Below are 15,057 nucleotides of genomic sequence, written 5' to 3' on the forward strand. Positions count from 1 at the left end.
TTGTTTGACATTTCTAAGCAGGTTTGCCTTTTCTGATTTTTCTGATTGTCACTCAGTTAGAAATCACAAATCCCACGCACTCAAGAATAATTCACAAGAGTGTAAAATATTCCACAGACTTAATGTGGACCACTTGGTCCTTTCAATTTTTATTTTAAAGAAATGCTATAAATAAATATATTTAGAGAAAATATTTTAGACCAATAGCATCACATATCTTTCACTATTTTATTTTCTTCCAATATTTGGTTTACTATCAGCTTTTGAAATAAGAGAAGATATCTGGGACCTTGTGAAAATTTATTGAAATTTAAACAGTGACAATGAGTGAGTGATAAATAAATTTTTGAGAGATTATCTCAATTCCACACAGATCTGTGAACATTTAGCTGTGGTTAGCAATGTAGGAATACATTTATTATAATTTTTTAAAAATTATATTAGCATTATTAACTAACATATATTAATTGTTTGCTACATGCCAGGTACAGTTCCAAGTGCTTGTTTGTGTATTAGCTCATTCAGTATTCTCAGAATCTAATATGGTAGGTACTAATGTTTTCTCTACACCTGCAAACTGTAAGAAGTGAATTACTTTGCCAAGACCGTGTAACTGGCAAGTGGCAGAATTAGTTGCCTCAAGCTGTGAAATCCTAAGGAACTTGTAATTACCGTAACTGGAAGTAGCCTAAGATTCTGGATAAGAGTGCTGGCCTTGATTAGACAGTCTCAGGTTTAAATTATAGCTTTACTACTTAGCAATGCAGTTTCCTAGTCTAAAAACTGGAGGGAGTAGGTCTCGTTTATAAAACCCCCTAAGGCTGGAGGAAGAGGACGCACAATTGCCCGAGCATACTTAAGAACTCGAACAGCTAGCGTGATAGTAATAGTAGTGCCGGCAGCAGCAGTAACATTTTATACGCTTGCATTTTGACACCTACCTTGAGATGTAATTTAGTTTTGATTCAGCCACCTATGCTATGAACTGTTTTGCTAAGCTTCCTACTTACATTTCAAAATCACGTCCTTTACACCTTCCTAAAAATGGCTGACAAAGTTGAAACGATTACTGACTACTTAACAGAAGCTTACAGGTTGCCATCAGAGTCTTGCCCAGTTTGACATTCAGCTTGGAGATGATGCCTCATTCAGCTCTAAATCCAAATTATTATGTCATCACTTAGGAAACACTGTTTTTCCATTTCAACAACTAGAATGTAATGAAAAAAAAAAACCTCAAGACTTTTACTGACATCAAGATGTACTTTATCTGTTGCCATTTTTCCTAAGGAGGGAAAACACAATTATTTTGTCGTGGCTTATACTTAGTGTGCAGTGATGTGGAAGTCATCATGAGGATCCCTGACCTTACTAAAGCTACAGCTCTGGAGTGGTGCATGTGAGTGGAATGCCATATGCTCTCTTGGCCCCGCAAAATTGGATTAAGTGCCTCTATTTATATGCTCTCAGGCCTCACCATACCTTTATCACAATACTCATTAAAATTTGAAATTGTTTATTTGTGTAACTTTTTTTCTACCTTTATCTTCTCCATTAGAATGTAATTTCCCAGAGGGCAGGTTAGAAACTCTACTAGATGCTGTAATTGTGCGATCTGTTTTTATTTTATTATTGGAGACTATTACTCTAGTGATTTTTTAAGGGCAATTATTGTTCAATATCTGCTTTTTTCACTGTAGTTGAAGTGACGTTAGGTCAAAGAGCACTTTGCTCTTACTCTAATTCTTTAGAGTCACAGCCCCTAAAATGCTGTTCAGCAGAAATTCAACAGTAAATACATGTGAATAAATGAATGCATGAAAGCATATGTGATTAAGTCAAATGAAGTTTATAAATAAGTATTTCGTGTTTTTTTGCATTTATATATTTTTTCTAATATAGGAGTGGGAAGAAATAATACCATTCAAAAAATTCAGTTAATATTTACTGAGATGGAAACTCAATTCTACACTAAAGCATTAATGTAAACAAAGCACATTCTCTGCTCTTTTAGAATTCATATTAGATGGCAGAGGTATAAACGCTAATAACTATACACAATACAATGTTAAAAGTGCTGAGACTGGCATGTACAAAGTGCTATGCATGGGATCAGAGAAAAGTGGAAACTGATTTAATTTCACTCTCAACATTTAAATTATATGAATATATGTTTTTATTTATCTTTGTTCATTTGGTTTTATTTGATAAGAATAACATTAGTTCTGTGTCTACCCAAACATGTTTTAGAAGAGTGCGCCAAGAGGAAATATTGCTTGTTTGTAATACACTCTCTTGAAAGGAAAAAAGGATTTCCTGTGTCTTTATCCTTTTAGTGTTTATTTCTCCTTTATATATACTGAAGCATAGTTCATTACTAAATGTATACCTCTGCTTCAAGTCTTCTTTAAATAGATTTCTTGCCTGTTTCAATTTGTCTGAAATCCCAAAAGGCTTAGTTAAAAGTTAACCTGCAACAATAGAACATTGCTTAAGTTTAGAGCTAGTAACTGCATCCAAATCTTCATATATTGGCACAGTCAGCTTTTATGAAGTGTCCCATTATAACTGGAGAAACCTACATGCTGTATATGGATCATTAACAATGATATATAGAATTCAAGATCCAGATTTGAAATGTCACTGTTAGGCTAACAGTCATGGTTTTCCATCGTCTCTCTGAACCCTGCAGTACACCTTGACAGGCCATGCTCTTTATAAAGCATCTATTTACATAAACTCAATGATGACCAGGAAGGTGAGATTATCTTGGTTTATTTTAGATGCAACAGTATTCTTTGGGGGACAGATGAAGATTAAGTTTACTTTATATTTGACTCTAGTGTTCATTATCTTTATTGAGCAAAGTTTATAATTGTTTTCATGTTCATATCACTTTTTAATGAAGTTAATTTTAGGTAATCCAAGGAAATTGGTATGAAAAGTAAGACCATGCCATGTATAGTTATGGTATTGTACATTTCTTAGTATATTAATTATCATGTAGATTTGCATGTATTAGTATAATGAACAGAGAGCAAGAGAGAAGGTGAGGGGAAGGAAAGTTGATGTAGTAGTAAAAGCAAGTTTCATAGTAGCGAATCTGGGTTGGAATTTTAGTTCTGCTACTTACTAGCTGTACAAATTAGTTAATCTATTTAAGTTCATGTAACATCAGTTTTCTCATCAGTAAAATGAAGGTGATCACAATAACTTCCTTTCAGTTTTGATGTGAAGATTAAAAGAGCTAATGTACATAAAAGCAGTTTTCAAACTAGAAAGTACTAAACAAGTATCAGTTTCTAAGTATATATACACACATATACATAATTACGTCTAATTGGTATGTAGCACTTCATGATCATCTGCACTCCACATCCAACTGTATTCACAGAACACATTTCCTAACTGACTCCACAAAGACTTGACACAATTCTTTCTTTTTCAGTTTTATTTTTTAAATAAGTAATTGTGACATCTTTAAGAGCAATTAACTAGCTGGCATTAGGGAACATATCTTATGCTTTTGTGTATCTGGCACCAAGCATAGCACCTGGCAAATATTACATATTTTAATACATGCTGGTTAAATGAATGATTAAAGCAATAGTTCTGATATTAAGAACAAAGAGTGATGTGACAACTTTCAGTCCCCATCAATTCAGTTAAGGGTTGCCTTTTCAAATTTTGCAGTGTAATTGCCAACAACGATTTATAGCAGAGAAGTGTTTATGGGGCGCTTTAAAGCCTAAATTATTTTCTCACTTCACTGGTGTGGCATCTCAGGTAGAAGTAAATGAGTGAGCACTAACACAGCTAATGAATAAAAGAACTGAGAATACAAAAATAGATATTTTTGGACCAAAAGTTTAGTATTCTTTTAACTGCACCATGCACAGATAAAATTTTAGAGGCTGCAAGAATACTGTTCCTCAACCAACACAAAGACAACATTCACAAGTGTCTCTGATTGTAAACAATAACTCCCTCTGCACCTCCTTGAAGAGTTACACTCTCTTTCACTCAAAAAGGAGGAAATGGTCGCATTTTGTCCATATGTTTTTCCACTTGATATACATTGCATTGATATATTTTCTACTTTAGTTGGATGGTTATGATCCATTTTATCTTGCATTTATCCATTTTTTTAATGAATACTTATAAAGCATCTTCAGCAGGTTTGAAGGCTGATGGAAATAGGTTCAGTAAAGAGGCATGTGGAAGATGCTGAAAAGAGAGGCAACATTGTCCCAAGAGCATAGCCCCTGGGAACATAGGAGGGAGTTGAATCCACTGGTGGAGGTTCTCCTCAATTTCAGCAGCAGGAGAATTGACAAGGCAGGAATAGATGTTGAATGGTTTGTAGATTTATTTTGAAGTGAACACCTGCATGTCTCAAAATAGTCAGTGAAATTCATAGTTCTTCATACATTGAATACTCTGTTTGCCAGGATTTCATGCGTTGACTTCCATGGACATCACTGAAGTATTTTTCCCTTCTTGATATCACTGCAGACTAGCTTGCAGCCCAGCAAAGAATAATGTAAGGGGAACAACTGGCAGGTTTTTTTGTAACCTAGGGTTTTATTTTTCTCACTGCATAAATGTAAATTCTGAGCTATTACATAAACATAATCCTCAAGGTATGGATTTCTGTGATACGGCCCTTAATTTTCCTAATTAAAATAACTATTCCATAGTGAATTCTGAAATGTTTCCAGGTCATCTTACTGTTTATCCCTGGGATCCTATCCATCATGCAGCTAGAATAATTTATAATGCTGCACCAATTACAACAGCCTCCTTCCCTGAACAGAGATCACAAGTAAATGACATATTAATGTCCTAAATTCAAATCCAGGATCTCTTATTTGCTAGCTGTAAGAACCTGAACAGGTTTTTTTAGCTTCTCTGCAACATTCTCATCAGTAAAATGTGGATAAAATAATTGTCTTACTGGGTGTTTGTGAGAACTAAAAGAAAAGATGTAAAGCTCACCATATCTGATTTCTGCTGTTAAATAAGAATTAAATTCGAAAAGAAAATATGAACCACATTCTGAGTACAAGGGTAGAAATAGAGCATTGTTAGTTTGTGTCAGAATAATAAAACCATAGGTTTTTGAAAATTTGAGGCTATTCTGTAGCTCTGTATCTGATTACTTCATTTGAAAACAATGAGTAATTGACATTATAATGATTCTAAGTATGCATGCATGGATGTGTGTACATATACGTGTGTGTGTGATTTATTATATTCTGTTGCACAAGGAGTTTATAGTCTAATTAAAAGACAATACATATATGGGTTTGTGATGGAGACTGAAATGCACTACCTAGATCCCCCTTCAAGGAAGGATATTCTGGCTTCTGGGAGTGATGTAGGCAGATATCTTTCAGCTGCCAGCCTCTGGCAGCAGGATTACTTCTATTGCAGAGAGAGAATTGTCACACCTTTCTCAGTGTAGCCCACATTCTGACTGATGCCCAAGAGCAAAGGCCTGATCATTTTGGCCCAATTGGGAATAATTCTAACATGCAACTTAATTCCGGATCTCCTTCCAGAGTTGGCCAAGACTTGTTGGCCCTGTGTAGTTGGGTTTCTCTCTTAATACAATCCTGCTTTTTCCTTCTGCTTTCAGCATGCATTGGTCCCAAAGGTACACTTGCAGCAAATTCCTGTCTTCTTTGCTTCATAGGGGACCCAGCTGGCAAACACCCTTACAAAGAACAGTGTTTTCCCTCAAGTCATACAAGAATGAAAGAAGGGAGGCTCATTAAAAAAAAAAAAAAATCTAGATTCAGCCTAGAAAATAAATAAATAAAAACAGACAATATTTCTTTGGCTTGTTTCCTCACTATTTAGTTTATGCTATCTCAGAAGGTTTAGTTCATTGGGATTCTGAAACCCAGGACTGGAAATATTCCTTGTGGGTGTCATAATTCACAATGTGGATATACAGAAAATACAGTCTCTTTTTCACTGTCTTATTCTTTCTATCTCAACATTTTTATGAGGTGCTCCTCTGAGCCTATAGTCTTCTCTAATGGTTTTATGACTCCTCAGTATCATACTCATCCAAGTCTGCACAGACAGATTTCTGTCAAAAGCAATCAGTCTTTATGAAAGCTGCAAGAATAATGCTTCCTCTGAGCAAACCAAATCAAAGTGGTTCACACTTGTCATGTTGGATGGTAGCTTCAGTCTCCATTTAGAGTCTTTAGACTTTAAGTTTGAAGTAAGTCAATAACTTTCTTCTTTATTATCTGCAAAGTGTCTTGGTAGACAGATTATAGAGTTTCAGTTTCTCAGAATAATACACTTCACTTGAACCTCTGATTTTATCTATCTTTTTATGTTAGGCTTCACTTCTTTTATTCACTTAATTATATTAACTAGGCTGTTTCTAACCATCAACAGAACTCCATAGAACAAATACCATTGTGCTGAGGGAACATTTCTGCTTGACCAGTTCATAAGATCATCTTCTCATCATTGAGAATGTGCTAACAATAAAAGAACATATGTCCAAAAGAAGTTTTCCCCCACTATTTTTTTTTACCTCCAATTGGACTTGTTTTTTCTCATTTAACTAGAAAAAAACTTAAAGTGGATGAAATATCTGAGTCTTTTATAAATCTATAGCTTTAAAAATTCTATGTATATTTCTAATATTAAGGTGAGCAGCAGTACCATTTTACACTAGAATTTAAGGAAACAAACAAAAAACACCTTGCAGGATGCTTGCCACATGGTAATCATTCTAAAATCGCTGCCAACTGCTTACACAATCAGTGACACATAGGGATGTGCTCTGAAGGTATATTGGAAGGAAAGCAGCTGGAAAGGAAAAGAACAAGCAGAATTTAAATCCAAAATTTCTGATTCAAAAAGCAGCTCTACATTTTGTACACCTTAGCTTTTTTCCCCTGTACATGAATGCAGACCTAGGGAGCAAATGGGGAAAGATTAGTTATTCCTTCCAATTAATTTTACTCCCCTAATTTAAATGAGAATGTTAGCCAAATAGTAGAACATTTAATCTTCTGTTACTTCAGTGCATTGTTGGCACAGGAAGGAATATAAAACATAGATTTCCAAATCAACCAATTTGTTGACCTCCCAGATTGGGGAAATGGGGCATAACTAAAAATTGCTAAATTTTATGCTTACTTCAAGGGATGGTGGATGATAAAATAAAACCAAAAGTTCAGAATCTGTATCCTGCTCTGACCCAGTGACTTTATCAGGGTAAGTGACTACAATTAAGATTGTGACAATAAGTATAAAATGGAGAAAGTCCTTTTAATTTTATGGTTGTCATTTGGGGAAAAAAATGTGTGCTTATATCAAGCAAAAGGCATTATTTGTAGTATTTGGGCGTTAGGAGATATTTTTCTCTCATTACATGAGTATCTTATTGGCCAAAGGCATTTTTATTTCTTTTGTCTTAGATATGCATCTGACAATCTATTTGACTATTCTCCAGAAAATGCAACTATGGAGAATTTCACAGAGAATCCAACCTGGCTGTCACACTTTTTTCCCTGTTTTCCAGTTATGATTTTCTTCTGCCACTGATACAAGCAAATTATTTGTGAGAGCTACAACAGCAAAATTTCTGTGATAGAAGGACAATACTTAAGGCATAGATTATTGTTGGCTTTTACTTTAGGGAAGTATATGGGCATGTTTATATTTAATACAAAAGAATACTGATAAAAATAAAGTTTAAACTTTGGGTTAGCAGAGAGGATCATAAAGACATCTGATAAGCAAAATATTACATCATTAATAAACATAGAGGGCACTATTTAAAATAACAGCACAAACCTCCCACAATACTTGGTACCAGAACTTGGCAGACAAGGAAAGCACAAATATAGAAGAAATGCCTGAGCCAAGCAGTTTATTACATAAAATGCACTCTATGCTGATGGTATTTTTTGTCTTACTTCATACTTAAAAGCTGATGACTATTGACGGCAACTCCAGAGATGCCCTAAAAGTGTTACAGTACATATAAGAGTTGGGGCACATATTTTAGAAAGTGATGCCATTGTAATGAGTGTTGACAAAAAAGGTTTACAGTAAAATTGTTTATTTAAAATGATGGGAATTTACAGAAAGCTTTCTTTTCACTAGAGTATCATTTGTAACAGAGACATATTCCCCCCAAAATGGAAAAAAAATCAGTTTTTGAGAGTCAAAAAAATACTCTTTTTATATGTATGAAACACAGATAAACATAGATATACTAAAATAAATAAAAATAAATCTGTGGTAATAAAATTTCATACAGATGCATTTAGGAAGAAAAAATATCTGAAAAGCCTTTTGAGGCGGGGGGATTATAATGAAAAAAGCTTAAGCAACCCTGGAATAGAATGTTGAAAAATAAAACTGCTGTATTTAATTCCACAAAAAAAGAAGATACACATACAGTGTTTACTTTCCAACTAAACTAGAAACAAATTTTCTTGTAGGATTCTAGCTGACTTAAAATGAAATAAAGGAAAGCAGTAAAACAGTAACATAAGGATAAAATTCAGGAATAAACAATTACTGATATGATCACTCACTTACTTTTCATCGAAAAAGGATAACGTGTTACATCGCATGTAATAAAAGGAAAACAATATCAGCTTTTCATAAAAGACTGTAAATACTAAATGACATTTTAAATTTCTTCCTGTGAGTGGGTGTTTGGGGTAAGAATGATATGTAACTACATATGTAAATATCTTCAGATGAAATTTTTGCAGAAAATCTTTATGGAGTATCTAATCCCTGTCAGCACAAAGAACAGGCATGGTTCAGGTATGAACAAGGCAGCCTGCCTTAAGAATCTCTTCATTTCATGGGGGCTATGAAAAAAGTAGGAAGGTGTCTGATAAAGGAATGCATAGTGAGCTTTAGGAGCATAGGGACAAGGCTTTTCGCTTACTCAGATGTTTCTGAGAGAAGTGGCACGTGGGCTGAAGAATAATCAGCTTGTGAAGTAGGAGGACGACCTGGAGTTAGTATAAAGCAGGCATGAGACTGCCTGGTTAGTTTGGCGAAATCCGCTTAGATTTAGGGCCTAAAACACATTTATCCATAGAAAAGAGATGAGACTAAAGATGTTGGAGAAGTAAAGTCAGAAGAGGTGATTAAAAAACAGTATAATTTCAATATATGACTTCCCCCCATCAACAAAATGATATAATATACACCAAACCCACAGTGCAAACTTATCAAATGCAAAGCAAGAGGGGTAAAAAAAAAAAAAAGAAAATCAGGGAATGAGTCATCTCAGATGTCCCCATGCCCTGCTAGTACCAAAGGGAATTTTTGAGAAAAGGAAAGACAGCCTTACCATAGAACTTCGTAAAGACATTAACAAGCACGAGACGTTATTTTGTTTGTTTATTGTGCAAATATGCAACAACTCTTTTCCTAAAACATCAGAGTCCTAATCTCTGAGTGTTTACCATTAAATGATGAATGAGTATGTACGAATTTTTAGTCCAGGACTACATGGCTTCTTCCTAATGCTGACTATTTAAATCATCTAGAGTTAATTTACATCTGTAATTAAGAGAACTGTAGGCTAGGTTGTAACTGCTAAAACTGGCTTGCTTGACACTTAGTTTTTTTGCATTAACTATCACCCAAATCAAGGAAGGCAGTGTATTTCCATCTGCTTGCTGTCTATATCTTCTACTTTCCCTCCCTGTTTCCATCCCTGCACCAGCTTCCCACTTCTCATATGTTGTACCTCCGCTGACTGAACCATTCACAGATTTTTTTTTTCTAATGGTACCTCCCATTATGTAATAGATTGATGAGCTATGACTTTTAGGTCTAATATTTAATTGCATAATGTAATAAACATAGATAGTGGTTTGTACAAAGTGCAAGAGGGGTCTGAAGGTTGAATGGAAAGAACAGATTTCCCAGAAAGAAGATGAGTGAAACTGGACATAAGTTTTGAAGACTTAGATAGGATTCAGAAACAGAAGGCTAGCAGGGAAGCTAAGAGAGAGTATGGTGCGTTTGAAGGACAATGAGGGTGACAGACTGTATCATTGCTCTCAATGTTTTGCTGTCCCAAGCTGTGAGAGGCTACTACTCTCCAACCTTATAACATCAGCCATGGTCGTGTGAGATCTGTAGGTGACATGTCCCACTTCCAAGCAGAAGCATTAAGAGCTCTGGCATGGTTATCTCACCTCGTTCTTCCCCTTGGTCACATGAATGGCATGTTCCACTAGAGCCTGCTCCTTCGGACTCCTTCCTGGACTAACGACAATACAGGGTAGAGCTGCGGGGAATTCACCATAGATACTACATAGGCGAGAAATAAACATCAGTGACAGCAAACCACTGAGATTTTGGAGTTGTTTGAAAACTGACTGATGCACTAACCTCTTTTGACTGAAACTTAGAGTTTATGTCAGAGAGTTAATTGTGAGAGGGTAAGTGCATAAAACCGGTTAGAAAAAGATCATGTTGAGCCTTGTATGTTAGAATAAAGTGTAATTTATTGTGTAACTAGAAGTAATTGCCTTGGCTCTAGGTTGATTCAACAAAACTTTTATTTAAGGCACCTACTACTTCATAAAAGGTAGTCCTTAACGGAACATTTATTCTGCAAATATTCATTGAGCATTAATGAAGCAAAGAGATTAAAAATTCAGCTATGGACAATGCATTTCTCTTGTCCTCAACTTGCAGGAAGAACAGTGTAGGAAACAAGTTGAAAAGCAGGCAATCACATTATAGAGCCAAATAAAAAAAGAATGACAGGGAGTCTCAGAGGAAGGACAGCTGTCTGGACTTGGTGAAACCAGGGAAGGCTTTCTAGAGAAACATCCAAGCCCTTAAAGACAGTTTAATAGAGGTTTGCTCCATGGTAGAACAGAAATAGTTTAAGAACACTAAAAAAGACATGGCTTGGAGAAAAATATAGGCATCTGTCAAACCTTTTATGTGGGGAAATACTATTTACTGAGTTCTCTGGGTGGAATTTATCTTTTCAGATTTGGAAGGCTGGCCTGCAGTAGTTATAACAAGTAAAGAAATGTTTAGTGTGAAATAACTCTCATACCCCTTTCAGCTCTCACTGTAATGATTTTAAGAGCCTCGCAATTTATGATCAGGTCATGATCACTCACCTGTCCGCACATATTTGTTTCCCAACCCTTGAAGAAATTACTTTAAAATGCAACCGGGAGTTCTCTTCTCTTCTCCTTTCAAATGGAATAAATTTTTGATTTTTCAAAAATTCAACATTTTTCTCAGGCCAGATAAAGCAAACATTTCTCAGTGTTACAATATCCATAAAATCATCAGATGTACTTTTTCACAGAAATCCCTCTATCGTGTGTCTTATACTACCTGAAGTATTTATGCCTTAGAGGTCTTAAATCTTCATTATTGTTTCTTGTAATAACTAAAGTGTGCTTTCCTTTCTGTTATTTATCATCTGATCATCCACGTTTTCTTTATATTTTCATGTGTTACACTGAAAACACGATGTGGACAGGTTTGATGATCTTTCACGTATGAATTCTTTAGCTAATTCAGACACCAGGATTCTGAGAACATCTTAACAAAAACAAAGTTAATAGACCTAATAGACTCGCTATAGCTGGTTAAATGTGATCCAAGGAAAATTAAATGTATAAATAAACCAAATAAAAATGGCTGATTTATTATATAAAAAATTTTTTTAGGAACTTTGGGACAGAATTGCACTTTTTAAAAATAGTTTCTTAGTAGATGCTAAAAACCTTGATAACAATAAACATAGTTGAATTTTTATTCATTACTTAATATGATCTGAACACGCTGCTAAGTGTGTCCAGTTCTCATAGTGAGATAAATTCTTACTGTTAGCTTCATTTTACAGATGAAGGATGGTAGCTTTGAGTGATTGACTTACCCGAGGCCATAGAGTTAGTCTAAGAAAGAGCTGGGCTTTTAACGTAGACCTTAAGCCCTTAAGGAATCCCTAGTTTATGTATGATTTGCTAGATTCCCAGTGATTAAATATTTGAGTGTTCCAATAATTTGATACAAAACTATTTACTCTCATTATGCTTTTAGTGACTTGAGCTCAAGTACACTTGTTACTGTCTAGCCAGTGATTCTGTTTGCCATTGTTCAATAATAAATAGGTGTGGAGAGAGGAAATATTTACTAGCATCTTGAGTTGCTAAATTGCTTCTCCCCTTTTACACTGATAATCACAGCCCTTTAAATAGCTCAGCTTCTTTAAATAAATAAAGGTAACAACTATTTTATGCCTTTTTGAAGTTGGTAGATAATCTTGAAAATGTATTTCCGTTAGTGATGTCATTAAGGATGCCTTGCCCAACTTCTCCTTTGACTTCCCTGCTCAAAAACTTTTATGGCACCCGCTTCCAGGTGAGAAAGGAGTGCATAGCCTCAAAAATTGCTATAAAGGACAAGCAAAAACTGGAGTTGCACGCTCTCTCAGCCTGGCACTGGACTAATGAGGTGCTATGTGGTAGGTAGTTGACACCTTTCTAATAGCTATCTTTTTTTTGTCATCAGAGTTCTTTGCATATCCTGATTTTTGTGATAAACAGAAGTTAGTTGATATCTAAATGATTAATCTGAATGGATATGAGTAGAAAACGTATTTTAAATTGGAATTAATTATTGAAAAATGTGTAAGTTATCTACTCAGAGACTTCTCAGTGGAAGGGCTGCAGATATCAGACTCTTCTTTGAGGTCTTCTCCCAATATATTCCACTCATAAAGGCATGCTTTTAAACCTCTATAGAATTTGTAGTTCCCAGTGTAAATATCCTAGTAGTGGGCTTCCACTTTTATTGATGGGAAAGAATGTCTAGTAGACCACTCTAAAAGATAATGAGGTAAAACAAAAGAGGATGAATATAATGTGTAAGAAATATATTTGCCTGCTTCTTTTTCAAGTGATAAGCTATAAATGGTGCTCAAGAAACAGTCAATAAATGCCCTTGTACATGATCTGTTGTCTTTATTAAGTTAATTATTTGATTGTCTGTAATATATGCTAACTTTGATTTCAGTGATTAAGGTTTTACCAGAGTTTTTCCAGCCAATATTCAGTGTTTTGTCCGGTGAGGTCTTTGACTACAGACTGTCTGCCAATTTCCCAGCAATATGCGTTCACAAATAAGTAACCACAAATCAGGCCCCATGGTAAGGTGTATATTACAAAACGTGTTAACCATGGACAGATGATTATAAAGTTGCAGCTATTACTGTTTATTACTTTGATGTAGTACAAGGGGAGAAAAGATGTGTGATTTTTCTTATTAACAATTTTAATTAACTTTTAATTGATTTCTAGGAAGATAAATGGTTTCATTACAGCATCGCACACTGAGCTCCTTGGTTAGGTATTAAACATCACTGCAAACTTCCTGACAGTATTGCTATAATAGGGATTTTATGTTTGGTTATCTGTTCTAACATCTACATACTCATCTATAACAGTAAATAAATGAAACTACCTTGCTTAGCCAGCTCATATCACTTAACTTACATGACCTTATTTATGCTCCTCAATTAATTATGAAACAGAAATGGAAACAAATAATCCTGCATTTTACAAACATTCTAGTTCCTTTGACTCTATTAGATCTGTTAGGTATATGTCTGCGTTACCTTATATTTTTTAGAATATTTTCTTATAGCATATTACTCTTAATTCCATGAACATTAAATATACTTTCATGGAAGCTAGGCATTCAGTGAATTAAGTTGCTTTAAATTCGGTCAAAATGTGTCTGTATGTGTGTGGTGTGTGTGTATGCCTGACTTTGAACATATCATTTACATTTTATACATAAACTGACTTAAACAAAACTATGAAACCCTATTGATAAAAATGCCCCATCTAACAATTATTTTTAGTCCACCTGTTAAATATGTGTTTGGATATTTTCTTTCAACAAATTAATCCACTGTAAGATAGAGATTATTGTATATTTGAAAATTTAATAAATGAAGAGCTATGAGACATGCTCCTATTCTACAAGGATTTATGGTTATTGGGGGGAAGCTGTAAATAAAAAATAATGCAGGGAAATATTTGCCAAGCACTAAATTCTGATTTATAAAATGATCTATTTATCTCTAAATGCTAGAAATTTTCCTAGAAGAGGTTGAATTGGGGTTGGGATTTGAAGAATGGATGAAGGATTAGAATTTCAGAGGTTAATAAGGAATCATCACAGCAAAGCTTGAAGAAAATGTCAAAAATTGTTATGCTGAGTCCTCAGGAAATGTAGAAAATTGATTATATTTGAGCAGAGAGTTTTATAGAAGAGTGAATAGTAAGAGAATGATGAAAATGTAGGTTGGAATTAATTCATGCTTAAGAGTTGGACTTGTTGCTATATTCTATCAACATGTTGAAGGATTTCTATTACTCAGGATTTCTAAATCTGGTGCAGAAGGTATTCCCCTTGAGAACTTCACCTTGCTCATTAACATATTAATGTCACTTTAAAAGTTCTGAAGTCATGAAAAATTTTAAATTTTTTTAATCCCAATTTTCAAAATTTATTTATTTGAGCAGAGACCTTCCCTCCTATCTCTACCTTCCCTCACTTTTTCCTTTAGAAAACATACTGGTGTCACACGAGACATTCACATTCCATGAAATGTAGCATTATGACAGTCAGAGGAGCACAGGTACAAACACAACTTTGCCATTTTAGGATTTATCATTTTCAACAAGTCACACACGTTCAGGAACCCCAGCCTACATGCTTCCCCAGTGTTTGCAAGGTGGATACATGTCTGCATATATGCTGTCAAAACACATCATATGACATTTGAGGCTTTGTGGATATTAAGTGGCTATTGTGTACCTGGCTCATAATGCATCCAAGTGTCTTGTTTTCCTTCCTTTCCTTAGCGACAGTTTGGGGCATAATTATAGTACATTTACGGCTTCTGAGATTTATTCCAGTTTTTTTGAGGAGCAATGACATAGAACAGTGTAACACAAATGTGCAGGATTTGATAATGAGATGTCATAAATTATA

General features: G+C 34.8%; 1 protein-coding gene across 1 annotated transcript in view; it reads left to right on the plus strand.

The window, feature by feature from the left end:
* The window catches only part of PCDH15 (protocadherin related 15), a 1,333,392-nt gene that overhangs the window by 1,166,206 nt on the left and 152,129 nt on the right, over nucleotides 1-15,057 (plus strand). The window lies entirely within an intron of this gene.

This window comes from Camelus dromedarius, chromosome 8, assembly GCF_036321535.1.
Source record: "Camelus dromedarius isolate mCamDro1 chromosome 8, mCamDro1.pat, whole genome shotgun sequence".
NCBI classification, from domain to species: Eukaryota; Metazoa; Chordata; class Mammalia; order Artiodactyla; family Camelidae; genus Camelus; species Camelus dromedarius.